The following is a 15,173-nucleotide window of genomic DNA, read 5'->3' on the forward strand; positions in this document are numbered from 1 at the left end:
ACCCCCAACAAGTCCCTTCCACCTTCTGGGCCTTAGCGTTTGTCTCCCTCTGTCTCAGGTTGAGTAGGACGCCAATTGCATTAGCCAGAAACTCACTGGTTCTAAGTGCCCAGGGGCCTCTGGCCACTGGAGGGCAGCAGAGCCCCAGGGACCCCTGAGCCCAAGGGCTGGACCGTCCAGAAGGGGGAGGCGGCCGAGCTGGAGCTGTTCCCTTTGGCAACCTGGGTTCTGGCTGATGCTGACAGAGAAGTCTGGTGTGGTAGCTGCATCCCAGGCCTCGCGGCAGCCTGAAGAGACAGGTCTCAGCGATTTTTCTCCCCATTTAACAGATGAGGAACTGAGGTCCCAGAAAAGGTCAGGACTGACCCAGGGCCACACAGCGAATGCTTGGGCCTCACACCCAGGGCCTGACACTCAGAGTGGATGCAGTGGAGGGAGAGGAGGGCAAAGATGACCCAGACTTCCCCTTTCTTGTTCTAACAGCCCAGACTTACTTACTCACCCTCACCAGCCAAAAGGATCCTCAAAGACCACTGGCCTGTCCCTCTCTTCATCTGTTTCCTTCACAGATGAAGGAAACTGAGGCCCAGAGAGACATAGGAGCACTCAGGAGAAAGACGTGTAAGAAGATGGTGACCACTCAGTGGGGTAAAGAGCTGTAAGACGGGCAAGCACGGGGCTGGGGAGCCTAGCAGAGGCACCGAGTACAGTCTGGGCTATCAGGGCAGGCTTCCTGGAGGAGGTGACCTCTGAGCAGAAGTGGAGTGAAAAGGCAGAGAAGAGCATCTCCAGGCAGGGAGAGAAGAGTAAGAACAGGCCGAGTAGGTGGTAAATTTGTCGTGGCTGGGGCACAGTTTAAACGGGTCACAGCAGGGAACTGGGGAGGTGATGAGGGGACCAGGCCTAGGGTCGGCCATGAGTGTGAGCTGAGGAGTCTGGGAGGGAGGCTGGGCATTTAGGGGCTGTGAGGGTGGGGTGGCTGGGTGCACACTGCCCTGCTCCCTTGGGCCCCTGTGTGTGTTCACTCTGAAACACCTGTGCTGAGTACTAGGTGTATGAGAACCCCACATTAGTACTGTCCTCCCTCCCTAGGGCCTAGCTGAGAAAGATGGAGCCTCTGGAAGGGCAGTGCGGGGGACTGGGCATGTTGCTAAAGGGTTCTGGGAATTCAGGGGTTGGGGAAAAGGAGATGAGGATACAAAGGACAGTGAGAGGAGACATGGACCGAGTCCTCACTGACTTCCTTCTGAAGCCTGCCCAAGTCAGGGCTGCAGGACCCTCACTGCTCTGCACCATACCAGCACCAGCAACATCATCTTGGGATAGGTCTCTTCTTGCATGCCTCCAACTCTGGGAAGCTCACCACCTCAAACAGCTCTGAGGGGGAGAAATTCCCTTTGGCTCCTAAATCTACTCTCTTCTCTATGATTGTTAGCCCTGTGCCTGGGGTGCCCTGAGAGCCCTGCTTGAGAGTCTTCCCAGGACATTCCCTGGGTCCTAGAGTTGCAGTACCAAGTCCCTCAGGTTGGCAGAGAGCACCGACTGTGATCTTCAGCCAGTTAGCAACCCAGAAAGACTAGGGAGCTTGGCTTCGTCACCCAGCTGGCCGGGGGCGTTGAGGGGAGTCTCCCAGCCCTTGGCACTGTCTCCACAGGTTGGGGGAGGGAGGAAGGATGGGAATGAGGAAGCAGAAGGGGGAGGAGGAAAAGAGGGGAGGGAGGAGGAAGGAGGACCAGGTTGGGGACAGGAGCTCGGTTGCTAGGGGCAACAGCAAGGCATTCTGAGAAGGAACCAGATGCCTAGAAGGGTGGCAGGAGGAGAGGAGCTGGGGTCCAGGTGGCACATCCAGGACTCTCAGGGCTTGGGGGTAAGGGTTGCCCAGGCAGCAAGGACCCCAGGAGGCCTGGGTGTGTGTGGAGGCCCTGGTGGAAGTTCCTTAGAGGCTGCTTTGACCCCAATGCACCTAGAGGCAGGCTTTCGGAGTGGAAGCAGGGGTGGGGAGAGCTGGGCCTGACACATTTGTAAGCTCCCCACAGTTGCTTTCACTCTTGGGGCTACAATTTGTCTGAGACTCCAGAGCTCAAGCAGTTGCCGAGGCTGGGGCTGGAGCAGGGCTGGGGAGGAATACTTAATTCAGCGCTGGCAGCCTTGCCCAGGCCCCCTGGGACCTGCTGGGGCACCAGCCTGCCCTCTCCTCCTCCCTCCTTCTATCCAGGGGAGGAACAGTTGCAGAAAAAGTACAAGCTGAAGGCCACAGACCTCTGAGGCTTTGGGATATTCTCAGACACTCTGGGCCTCATTTTGTGTTTATAAAATAGGGCAAATAACCTTGCCCTTAAATGTGTTTATCAACAGTTTAGTCTATACACATGTGAGCATCCCTTGTTAAGATAATAAGAAACAAATGGGTAAAAATTGATAAAAGGAAGGGAAGTCACGTTTACGTTGCATTTGCTCTATGCCAGGGAGGAATTTATACTCCCATTTTCCAGATCAGTAAACTGAGGCTTCAGAGAGAGCTGGTTAGTGAGAGCACTGGGAGCTAAACACAGCTAAAACTGTAGAACTCCAAAGCCCTCCCCACCTCTTGCTGTTGCTCCCACCAGGACCTCTCTGATGCCACCCTTGGGGTAACCTCCCAGGCCAGAATTGTCTCTGACATTCATGTCTGGTCTCCAGACTCCAGCTTCCATAGCATCAGCCTCTGCTCAGCCTACCCAGCCTCCTCTCCTTAACCTGCCTGCAGGGTAAAGCTCACCCCTCCCCCAGCATTTGAGGCCCCAGCCCACCATCCAGTCCAATCATCTCCCCGTGTCCCTGCCGCACACCCACCGCCTGGCCTGTTTGCTTCTTGTCTGTTCCTGTTACTACTATTATTGCATAACAAACCACCCCAAGAGGCAGTGGTATAAAACACTGACCATTTTATTATGCTCATGGATTCAGACATTCAGACAGGGTACAGAAGGGACAGCTTGTGTCTGGCTCCATGATGTCTGGGGCCTTAGTGTCTGGGGGTGACAAGTCTGGGGTCTGGAATCATCCCGAGGTCCATCCACTCACATGTCTGGCAATAGATGCTGACTGGGCTGGGAGCTAGGCTGGGGCTGTTGACAAGGACACCCACATAGGGCCCATTCACACGGCCTGGGCTTCCTCATAGCATGGTGGCCTCAGTCCTAGTAAGCCTTCTGACACGATAGCTCAGAGCTCTAAGAGTGAATATCCTAGCAGACACGGTGGAAGATGCATTGCATTTTTATAACCCAACCTCAGAAGTCCCAGAGTGTCACTTCTGCTGTACTCTATTGGTCAAAGCAGTCACGAGCTTGCCCAGGTTTAAGAGGAGGGACACAGACCCATGACTCCAGGAGCAGATGGCAAGGTCACCAAGGTCACAGAAGAGCCTGTGGGATGGGGGAGATTGTTGTGGCCATCTGCAGAAAATACAAGCTGCCCCACTGCCTTTCTGTCACTGCTGTCATGAGTTGCCTTCCTCTCTAAGCCCAGTCTCCTTGGCACACAGCTACTGCCCTGTCTCCTCCAGAAACCCTGCCTAGACGGGCAGCTGCAGCTCCCACACACCAGGGGATGGAGCCACAACCACACGTGCACCTCCAAAGGGACATCTGGTCTCCCTCACTCTTCTCTGGCACTCCGGCTCCTTCTCCTCTCTTGGCCACTAACTCACCTGTGTTTCCCAAGGCTCCAACATTGTCTTCTGGGACATCCTGGGAGCTCAGCCCCTTGCAGGACCTGCATCCATGTCTATTTGCTGATGACCACCCCGTCAGTATTTCCAGCTCTAACTTTCTCCAGAGGACAAGGTGCCCTCATCTACCTGCCAGGTGTGAGGTCTCCACTTCCCCTTACACTTAGCACAGCCCAAACTGAACTCCTCCCCCAGGTTCTCCCTCTTCCCCACAAAGGGCAGCCCAGATCCCCTGCCATTCAAGCCAGAGCCCGTCTCCCTGGGGCCCACAGCCAATCCAACTCCAGGTCCTCTCAACTTAGCTCCCAGGCCAGCGCCTCCTCTCTACCTGGGCTCTCACCTGGATGCTGGCACCTGCTCTCTCCCCGCGGGTTTCTGGCCTCCAGGCTTGCTCCCCTCCAGTCCATTCCCCAAGCAAGCTCTTCTAACATGAAAAGCTGACCTTGCTACTCCCCACTGAAAACATCCAAGGCTTCCCAAACATTCAGGACAAAATCCCAGCTCCTTACCAGCACATGCAGGCTTCAGCTGCCGTTTAGGTCCTTCCCTCCTCTCCAGCTTCAACCATCACCATTCTCCCTCCTCCTCACACCCCTGGACCTGCTGCATTTTGCTTCCAGGCCTTTATACAAGCTGCTCCCTGGAACTGGAATACCTCTCCATGGCCCTAGCCTGGGGAAGATCTGTTCCTCCTCACAGCGCTGTCCAATAGAACTTTCTGTGATGATGGAAATATCCTATCTCTGCCCTGTCCAATATGGTAGCCACTTGAAATGTGGTCAGTGCTACAGAGGAACCATTTTAAAATTTTATTTACCTTAAACTAATTAAATATAAATAGCCACATGTGGCCAGTGGCTACCATATTAAACAGTGCAGCTTAAAGATGCCATCTCTTTCAGGAAGCCCTCCCTGATCTCCCAAGCCTGTACTAGAGGCCCATCCACTATGCTCCCATAGTGCTCTGTTCTCTAAGGTGTTTGTCTCTTTATCTATCTCTCTGCCTGGCTTGTGAGCTCCTTGAGGGGCTGCATCTTATTCGTCATGGTATCCCTAGCTCCTGGCTCTTACTGCGTACTCAATAACTGCAGAGTAAATGAATTTTCTTGATCCAGAGCTGGGCACAGACTAGAACTTACAAATCCAAAATGACTCTGCTGTAGATCTGAGTAAATGAGAGAGTGTATGTGTGCGTATAAGCGTGTGCAGTGTGAGTTTACATGTAGGCACGTGTGTAGACCTACCTGACCTTGGCAGGACCTGGGCAGTCTCCCATCCAGCCGGGGACAGTTATCTCACACACAGATGCTGGCGCCCTGGGCTGGACAGGAAGTACGCCTCTGAATGGGCCTTTGTGAAAATCAAACCCTGTTTTCATTCTTGTTTCTAAGATGCTTCATCTGCATTGCAGATGAATCTTCGGGGAGTTTAAAAAGAAAAGCTTCCAGTTTTCTGTGTGGGACCACCTGCGCTCAGCTCCTTATTCTATAAACAAGCCCTTGCAGGCACAAGGGGAATTTGCCATTTAAATGATCCTTCACCTCCTGAGTCCAAGATTCATTTCTTGGTTTATGGGGCTCTTGTTAAAGTTTTGATACTGGATTTTCTTCAGATGGAGCCTCAGGCTTCCGTTTCTTCCACACACCACTCCCTTCCCATCCACTCCACCCTCTCCTAGAACGTGGCCATGCTTCCCCCTCTGGCCAGGATGGGTTCTTCCATCCCACCACGCCAGAGTCAGGTTTGGGGCTAAAGAGAGGAAATAGGCATGATTCCTGCTCTCCAGGAGTTTGCTGGCAAGAGAGGAAGCTAGTTGTCTTTCTCTTCTGTCCTCAATTCTCTACAATCTCCTTAGAAAAGCAGAACTTTAGAATTCTGGTCCCGGACAAGTTCTCAGAGGCCTGATCTAATGCCCCATTGCACCGACAGAGAGACTGAGGTCTGGGGAATGGACTGCACTTGGCCACAGCAGAACAGAGGAAGGGGGACCTCGAGTCCTCAGGCATCCTCAGTGTGGGATTCTGGATACCACATTCCCCCTACCCCTCTCCTCCATCTGGGCTGCCACAGTGGGGCTCTATGCCTTTCTCTCCTTGGTCCAGGCTGGTGATTAACTGCCCCAGCTATGGCCATGCTCTCCAAGGAGGACACATTTAAAACGTAGGGAGAGACTTCACCCTTTGCAAAGCAGTAAACAATTCTCCAGAAGGGAGTGCGGTAATCACCAAGCCAGGGAGCAGGTGCCTCCATTACTGTTACCGTGTTATGAGTCTCTTAAAATGGCATTGAAAGGGCGTGTCAAGATCTTGCAGCCTGCAATGGGATCCTCACAGAGGAGTGAGAGACAGCCACTGCAGCAAAGTACATGACTCAGCCAGAGCTTTCTGGAAAACTGAAGGGCTAGGGGCAGGTTGGGGAGGGGGCACCAGTCACTCTTTCCGTGACCAGGATGAGTCCCTCCCACTCTCTATGCCCTCTATGTCCCCCTTTGCCTTGGGGTGGGGAGAGGGACAGGCTGCTAGTGCCCTACGTATGATATGAAGGGTGCCCAGGGTCCTCTTTCCCCCGTAACGGCCCACACACCTGTGAAGCAAGCCCCAGTCCAAGAAGGCTCCAGATGCCACAAGGAGACCCTCTTGATCCAGACAGTCCTTCCAGCTTTGTCCCTAAATTAGCCCTCTTTTGCTTGGCCCTACATTCCTTAAACACTGAGGAGGCAATATCAGAATGCTAGCTGAAGCTCAAGAAAATGTCAGAAGGGTCCAGTGGCTTCCTTTGTTTTAAAAATGAGAGCATTGGTCAAAGTACTTTCCAGTCCCTGTCAGACATCAGGAATATTCTCCCAGCACCCAGACACACGGTCTCACACACACACACACACACACACACACACACACACACACACACACACAGTGTGCCACAAAAAAAAGGGGGCTTCCCTGGTGGTGCAGTGGTTGAGAGTCTGCCTGCCAATGCAGGGGACACGGGTTCGTGCCCCGGTCCGGGAAGATCCCACATGCCGCGGAGCAGCTGGGCGCGTGAGCCATGGCCGCTGAGCCTGCGCGTCTGGAGCCTGTGCTCTGCAACGGGAGATGCCACAACAGTGAGAGGCCCGCGTACCGCAAAAAAAAAAAAAAGGGGGGGGATCCATGAAAAGCCAACTGGTTAGCACTTAAAGGCTCTGGGAAGTTATATCAGAAAGACTCTGTTTAACTTGGTATTTCTCAAGCTTACTTGGCCATACTCTTTTTCAGGGTAACACCTTTGAATCAGAAATTACATTTGCCTGCCGGTAACAGAGACCTGAGCATAATGGCCTAAACAAATTATCCATCGTTGTGAAACAGGAGGGAAGGGGGCAGGGCACAACCTTTGAAAGAGTGACAGAGCCAGAGGACATGGCATAAACTGATTAGAACCAAATGGGTCCAAGAGGGCGGACAAGTCAACTTCCAGTAGACCAGGACTTCCCTGGTGGCGCAGTGGTTAAGAATCTGCCTGCCAATGCAGGGGACACTGGTTCAAGCCCTGCTCTGGGAAGATCCCACATGCCACGGAGCAACTAAGCCTGTGCACCACAACTACTGAGCCCGTGTGCCACAACTACTGAAGACCGCACCCTGGAGCCCATGCTCCGCAACAAGAGAAGCCACCACGATGAGAAGCCCGCGCACCGCAACAAAGAGTAGCCCCCGCGCGCTACAACTAGAGAAAGCCCTCGCGCAGCAACAAAGACCCAACGCAGCCAAAAATAAAATAAATAAATAAATCTATAAGAAAACAAAACAAAAAACTTCCACTAGACCTTGAGCCTCAGTATACGCTCACTGTAACACATCCGCAGGCTAAATGACACACCCACAAGCACCATGACAGTTCCAAGACTGACCATAAGGATCAAAAAATGGGCGGTGGCCTGATTCCTGGAAATCCCCGCCCCTTCCTGAAATAGCTGGAATACTCTTCCCACTCATTAGCTTATGAAATTACCCCCCCCATAAAAACTGACAACCCCATACCCTGGTGCCTTTCTCACCTTCTGAGATGGCTCACACTCTGTCTGTGGAGTGTGTTTCTCTCTAAATAAATCCACTTCTTACCTATCACTTTGTCTCTCACTGAATTCTTTCTGCAATGAGACGTCAAGAACCTGAGCTTCATTAAGTCCTGAAACCAGGTGTGAGATCTCAGTTGGAAGACTGTAGGTTTTGGCTGGGTTTGAGTCCTGGAACGTGGGTTCAAGTCCCAATCTGAGGTGCACGGTTTCAGCTGTGTCATTTACTCTTCCACATCTGGAGGTTGGCAGCCCAGGGCTGGTGTGTTGGCTCCACCATGTCATCAGTGTCCCAGGCTCCTTCTCTTTTTCAGCTTTGTCCTCAGCACTGCTGTCTGTCTTCAGTGTCACCTCATGGTCTAATATGGCTGCTGAGCTCCATTGTGTCTGCATTCCAGGCAGGAAGCAAGGAGGAGACAAGGGAGGAATCTGCATACTTTTAATCCATCTCCCTATTACAGAACTTTCCCAGGAGTCCCACTCAACAATTCTCATTCCTCATATCTCATTGGCCACTTCTGGCTGCAAGGGAAGCTGGGACATGTAGTCTTTTAGGTGGACACATTGTCCCCAAGAATAGAATAAGCATTCTGTTACCAGAGAAAAAAGGGGAAATGGGTACTGGGTAGACAAGTGCAGTCTTGCCACTGCTTCTTTGTGTTTCTGTATTCTAGAAACCAGCTGGAGTCAGGAAGAGCTAGGCCCAATCCCTACTTCCTGCCTGTGTTTACCAGCTGTGGGACCTCAGATAAGCTTAACATCTCTCAACCTGTATTCTTATCTTCAAAATAGGGATTATTATAAGGACCAAAAGATATGAAGTATGTGCAGGCATTTTCATAGACTATGAAATGCTATAGAAATGAAAGATATTGTTTTAATTGTTTTCCTAAATAGCCTTTGGAAGAAGGTATCACAATTCTTATCTCTCCATTTGACTGAAAAAGAAATTAAAGCCCAGAGATATGAATTGACTTCTCTAAAGAGGAAGTCTGAGCCTTGTCCTTGTTAATAGACTGAACCTTGATCCCAGAGCCCTGAACTTGCTTATCCACCAAGCCTTGATCCTGACATGAGTTTCGGTTCTGATCTTAGTTTTAGACAACACTTAATGCTGGTTATAAACTGAACCTGGATCCCCACCTGAGTCTAAGCCCTGATCTTGATCTCTGAACCCTAATAGACAGAGAGGCCCTCTTGAACCATCTGGCAGTTTCCATAGATGTCCACTGGGTTCCAGAGGAGTGAATAAGGATAATGCGGATTCCCAGGCCTAGAGAACCATCACCCCGGAAAACCGGGGTTTCTCCTATGTCTCCCAGGTTGTGGTTTATCCAGACTTTCCAAACCAGGGGATAGAACAAACCCAGCCTGTGGGCCCCGGTGGGGAGAGCCGAGCTGGTGTCCAGAGAAACAGGAGAAGCACATGGCCTGCTTCCCCCTAGTAATTTTCCCAGCCCAGACAGCTGTAACGGGGAAGGTATTGAAATTTAAATCAGAGCCCGGTCACCCCTCTGCCCGCCTGCGCCAGCTGCTGCAGCTGCCACCACCGCTGCCGGTAATCTCGGGCTGGCTAGCTCCTCCTGGGGAGAACGACAAACCGACTCAGGGAAAGTGATAAATATTCAATTTTATTTTAAAATATACCAGATGGGAGATTTTATTGGAGCCATAAATATGTCAAGAGCAATGTCGGTGTGTGATGGGCGATGCCCCCTCCTTGGGGCCTCTCTCCCTGTTTAGAAATTCCATCAGATTCTTAATAAGAGGCTCTAGTTCGACTGCAGCAAACTAGTCTCTATATTAAAGCAATTGAATTTCCATTTGCCAGACATCTTGTGCTTTAAGCTTCCAGGTTCCAGGGGTGTGGGGTGGCTAAGCCGATTCTAAATGAACCTAAACTAATAACTGCACAGCACGCTGGGCGCTGTGAAAGAGTGGGAGGGGAGGGGAGGGGAGGAGAAGGGAGGGGAAGGGAGGAGACAACACCGATCACAGACCTGGGGCAGGGAATGGAGGGACCACCTTGACTTCTCCAGATTCAGAGCCAGCCTGGCCTGAATATCCCCCAAAGGACCGAAGGGCCAGCTCCCTCTCTTCACAAAGGGGAAACTGAGGTCCAGAGAGAGGAGTGATGTGGCTGAACGCTGGCCCCTCTTCTCCTATCATTGTTTTCTTTGCTGTCCTGGTTGATTTGACATTATACCAGCCTTTTTGGGGGGGACAGGGGTGGTAAGGCTGCCTGGGGTTTGTTGAGGGTAGGGCTGGGACGAAGTCTGGCCCTTCTCCCCCAAAACCCTCTGAGCACAGGGCCTCACCTCTGGAAGGCTGTGTTGCCACCTGGGTATTTTCCTCATTTGCTCTTGCCTATGCCATCCCCCTCCGCCCTGGCAGCCCTTCTCTCCTCTATCAAGTCATTCCTTGCTCTCGCAGAGACCTAACCTTTCACTCAGCCTCAAGCATCTGGAATGGGAGAATGGCTCAGATCACAGACTCAAGGACATTAGAGGTCAGAGGATACAAAGGTGGGGAAAATGAGGCCTGGAGAGGGCACAAGGAATATAATTCTTCTAGAACAATCCAGGAGTGATGCCTACTGCAACCTGTCATCTACTCATCCTGCCCCAGCCAACTTGAGCCGGGTCTAGGTGACACCTGCCCAGGTTGACTCAGGCCCAGACAATGCCCAGGTAGCGAGAGATGGAGCCTTAGCAAGATATCACCTTTGTTGAGGGCAAGCCACCTAACCTCGCTGAGCTTCTAGTCTCAAAAATGAGTACACATTTCTGGATCCCAAAAGCAAACAAGAATAATGGACATACTGCTATTTATACCTCAAAGTACTTGAAAGCTTAAATGAGATAATTCATGAAAATTTGTTTGGCATAACGCTGGCCCCTAGTAAGTGCTCCCAAAATGTTAGCTATTGTTATGCCTTGGTTGTTGTTGTTATTATTATGGCCCTGGATGCTTCCAGTGGGTTCTACGCTCCCCACGGATCTGTGTCCTCCCAAGTTGTCTGACACAGGATTCTGCAGATAGGAGCTGCTCAAAGTCAAGTTAAATTGCTGAGGATGTTCCATCCACTGGGACAAGACATGAACTCTGGAGGCAGTCAGAGCAGATTCAAATCCTGGTTTTCATTTCCTTGATCTGTGTGCTCTGTGGCTACTTTGAGCCTCAGTGTCTTTATCTGTGCAATGGGTAAGTGGTCCTTTTCCCGCCTTCCTTTCAAGGACCAGACCTAGAGAATACTCTCTTAGACTGCACTCTTTCTGCTTCTCCCTGCCTGTCTTGTCACCCCAACCACACCAACCTGGGTCTTTCTCAGTGGCCCCCATGCCTGAGCCCCAAGAGGATCCCGAGAGAGGCAGGGCTGGGGACGGCTCTCACCATCTGCTCCATCTCCCCCATCCTAACCTGATCCTGCATGTCCATTTACAGTGTCCTAGGGGACAGTGATTCCAGCCTCTGAATGTGGATATGTGCTTCTCTTTGAGGAAAAGGTCATAGCTTTCATCAGAGGGTTTCCAGAACCCAGACTCTTCAGAACCAGGGGCTTAGTTCTCCACCCAGGGTCTGCATCTTACCCTCCTACACACACCCTCACCTGATGGGAAGAAGATGTAGGAAGAGGATGCACGTACACCTGAAAGCTCGTGTATCCCGACCCTTGGCAGGCTTTGGACAGGACGGCGAGGGCTGCTTGACACCCAGGGAACTGTGAGGTGAAACCTACAACAGGTGCTCAGGGAAGGGCCGAGTCTGAGTCTGCACAGCCTTGGACAAGCTCCTGTTCCTCTCTGAGGTCAGCAGCCACCCACTGACCTCCAAAGTCCCTGCCAACTCTGCTGTCCTCTACTCTGGTGGGCCCCCTCCTTCACTAGGACTGTCTGCTGTCCCGACACTGAGTGGTGAAGGCCATTCCATCCCATTGACCTGTCAACACCTGAATAGAGCAAACTTTTGCAGAGTGCTCACCAAGTCCCAGGCTCAGTGCCACCTGCTCACGGGGCCTCAATCTTCATCATCCTCCGTTTTAGAGGTGGAGAAAGTGAGCCTCAGAGAGGTCAGGTGATCTGTCCAGCATTGATGCCACACAGCCAGTATGCGGGGACTGCATGGGGGCAGAGAGCAGCCAGGCAGTCCTATGGGCGTGCCAGCTGCCAAGCCCTTCCTAGAAGCCATCTCTTCGAAGGTGCAGTCCTGTGAGGGGTCAGGGCAGTTAGTAAGTTGAGGCTCCCTGAGTCGAGGCATCTGCTCAAGGTCACACAGCTGACAGGGCAGAGGTGAGGCTCCAACCTAAGTGTTCCAAGACTTCATTCCCTGGTCCCTAAACAAACAAGACATATGGTTACTCTGCTTTGGGATGTACTGAAATCCACCCATTCACCCATTCATTTGTTCCACAGGTATTTATTAAGCACCTACACCGTGTTTAGGTACTGTTCGAAGTGCTGGGGAGGGATTTGATGTTGATCAAGACAAACAAAAGTCCCTGCCTTGGGCTTCCCTGGTGGTGCAGTGGTTGAGAGCCCGCCTGCCGACGCAGGGGACGCGGGTTCGTGCCCCGGTCCGGGAAGATCCCACATGCCGCGGAGGGGCTGGGCCCGTGAGCCATGGCCGCTGAGCCTGTGAGTCCGGAGCCTGTGCTCTGCAACGGTGAGAGGGCCACGTACTGCAAAAAATAAAAAAAGTCCCTGCCTTCCTGGAGCTTACATTTTAATGGAGGAGAAAGAGGAAACAATATAAAGTCAATTACAAAGTGTCAGAAGGGGATAAATCTGTGAAATGCAACAGAGAAAGGGCCAGGAGGATGGGGAAGGCTGGGAGGAGGCAGTTTGAAGTCAAGTGGTCAAGGCAGGCCTTGGTGAGAAGGTGAAAATCAAGAGCAGACTTGAAGCAGCTGAAGAAGTGAGCCAACCATGAGGACCGCGGGGGAGGGGCACGGCAGCGGAGGGGGTCACCAGGGCAAAGGCCCCGAGGTGGCAGTGGGCCTGGTGTGCTTGAGGACAGCAGGGCGGCCAGTGTGGCTGGAGCAGAGTGAGCGGGGGAAGAGCGGGAGGTGATGAGGTGGGGAAGGTGATGGAGAGAGAGGGACAGATCATTTGGCCTTGGCCTTAATATTATCATTGGAAGGTGGGCCTTCATGGGTTAATCTGAAGATCCCACAAATGATGGAGTTGTGGGCTCATCACTGCCACATGTGGCAGCCAGCTGGGACCAGAATGGGAGTGGGGTCATCTAGCAGAGCTGGGTGTGGGGCATGATCTCTCATCTCCCCTGTGGACCCTTCTCGTCCCTTCCCTTCCCCCAGCTCTGCTTGTGACGTGTCCCCAGGGAGGCCGGGTCAGGCTGGGATGGCACAGGAAGGTCAGTGCCTCCCGCGGAGGCTTCCTCAGCCTGGGAGGGTCTGACTGCTAGTCTTTGAGGGCTTGGCTGTTACCAGGCCCTGCAGGAGCACTAAAAACCATGAGCAGGCAGACAAAAGTCTCCGGAGGCCCATGAAGCCCACCATGCAGCTAGGTTTGTTTGGAATTTAATGAAGGGCCCAAAGCCCAGCTCACCCCTCTGTGCACACTCCCCATACCACCCCCCAGGCCTTCTGATTATCTGACCTATCTAACCCAGCAGCTCCAGATCCCTCGCCTGAGGAAACGCAGGCCCAGGGAGGGAAGGGCTTGTCTGTGGCCACACAGCAACTCTAGGCGAAAGCCCTGGGGTTCTGAGGCCCAGCTCAGGCTACCCTAGTAATCCAGACAGGGTAGTCACAGCCCAGAGGAGGTTGCTACCTGCAGCCCAGGCAATACACCACGTGCAGAGTGGGAAGGTGGACATCAAAACCCCCTGCAGGTGAGGTTGAAGCCAATGAGTTCTGGGGTTGAGTGTCTCCTCATCTGCTTACTAGCTGTGTGACCCTGGAGAAGTGTCTTAATGTTCCTGAGCCCCAGGTCTTTTATTTGCAATACGATCATGATTATACTTCTCTCAAGACTGCTGTGAAGCTGTCAGGGAAAAGTATAGCCTTGTCCCCTCCCTGGAGCAGCCCAGGCAGCATCAGATGCTGCAGCGAGCTCTGGAGCCAAAATTCCTGGGTTCCCATCCCAGCCTGGCCACTTTACCAGCTGTGTGGCCTTGAGTAAGTTACTTAACCTCTCTGTGCCTCATTTTCCCAGCTGCAAAATGGGATTAATAATAGCCTTACTTCACCAGGTTGCTGTAACGATAAGTGAATTCATCTACTTAAAGTACGTAGGCTAATGCCTGGCATAGGGTACATGTTAACCCCGGTCACAGCACAACTCCAGGGGGCGCCTTTCACATACATATAATGTACAGTGCACCACGTCCCCACCCTGACTATTTGGTCCTCTTCCCATTGCCCTCCCTCGAGTGAGAGTGGGTGAATGGGAAGGTGCCAGGCGGCCCTGCAGGCCGGGTCCCCAGGGCAGACCTTTGCAGAAGCTCATCCCGGAACTGAGGCTGCCCTCCGACCATTGATTACAGAGCCACGGAGGCAGCGAACCAGATGGGCGCTTTTAACAGCTTTTTAATGTGACGGAGCTCACTGAGCTTGGAGAGCAGAGGCACGTCAGGGGAGGCAGGGGAAGCTTTCAAGGTCAGCCAGCGTCAGCCTGACCTTGAAGCCTCATACCCTCCTGGGGAACAGCCCAGCCAGTTCCAGGAGCTGCAAGCCCAGGGCCTGCTGTGACTGGGACCCTGGGAGTTTCTCATTTGTCAAGGAGGCCCGGGGGGGGCCTGAGCTGAGGAAAAGTATTAAAAGCAAACAAACAAACAAACAACAAAACAGCAATGAAGAGGCATGAATAGGATTAAAGAGGTAGTTGGCTGGGGGACGAGGGGCAAAGCCGTACTAGGGATGGAGCCTCGGAGCCCTCCTCCACCAAAGCTCTGGTGTTGGCTTCCTCTTCCTCTGTCACACGCCAGGAAAATCCCCCAAGCAGGAGAGCCTGGGAAGATAAACGACTTCCCTTTCATCTCATCTCCTTGTCACAGTCTCCTCAGCCGGACAGCTCTGCTTCCTTTGTCCTGCAGATTAATAGAAATCAGGGTCGGCTCCCTGAAAGATGGCTCAATTATCAGCTACCCCTACAGAGATCACCTCGCTAGCCACCGGTGCTGGCCTCTGGCCCTTGCAAAGTGGGGCCGCCCACCAGGCCACGCTGCTCCCTACCCACATTCCCTAGAGAGAGCTTAGCACCTTCACCACGCTCCCAGGGCCCCGCTGCAGGCCTGTCTAGGCAAGACAGCACCTTGGCCTTTCCCAGCTGCTGCTTTGAGCAGGTCCTTGGCTGATGGCCTCAGCTCCCATGCGTGCTCCGAGCACTTTACAGCTCGGTGGTACTTCTACTCCCGTTGTTAGCCTCTGTAAGGTGGTGATTGTCA

The sequence above is a fragment of the Phocoena phocoena genome, chromosome 2 (genome assembly GCF_963924675.1).
Source record: "Phocoena phocoena chromosome 2, mPhoPho1.1, whole genome shotgun sequence".
Taxonomy (NCBI): domain Eukaryota; kingdom Metazoa; phylum Chordata; class Mammalia; order Artiodactyla; family Phocoenidae; genus Phocoena; species Phocoena phocoena.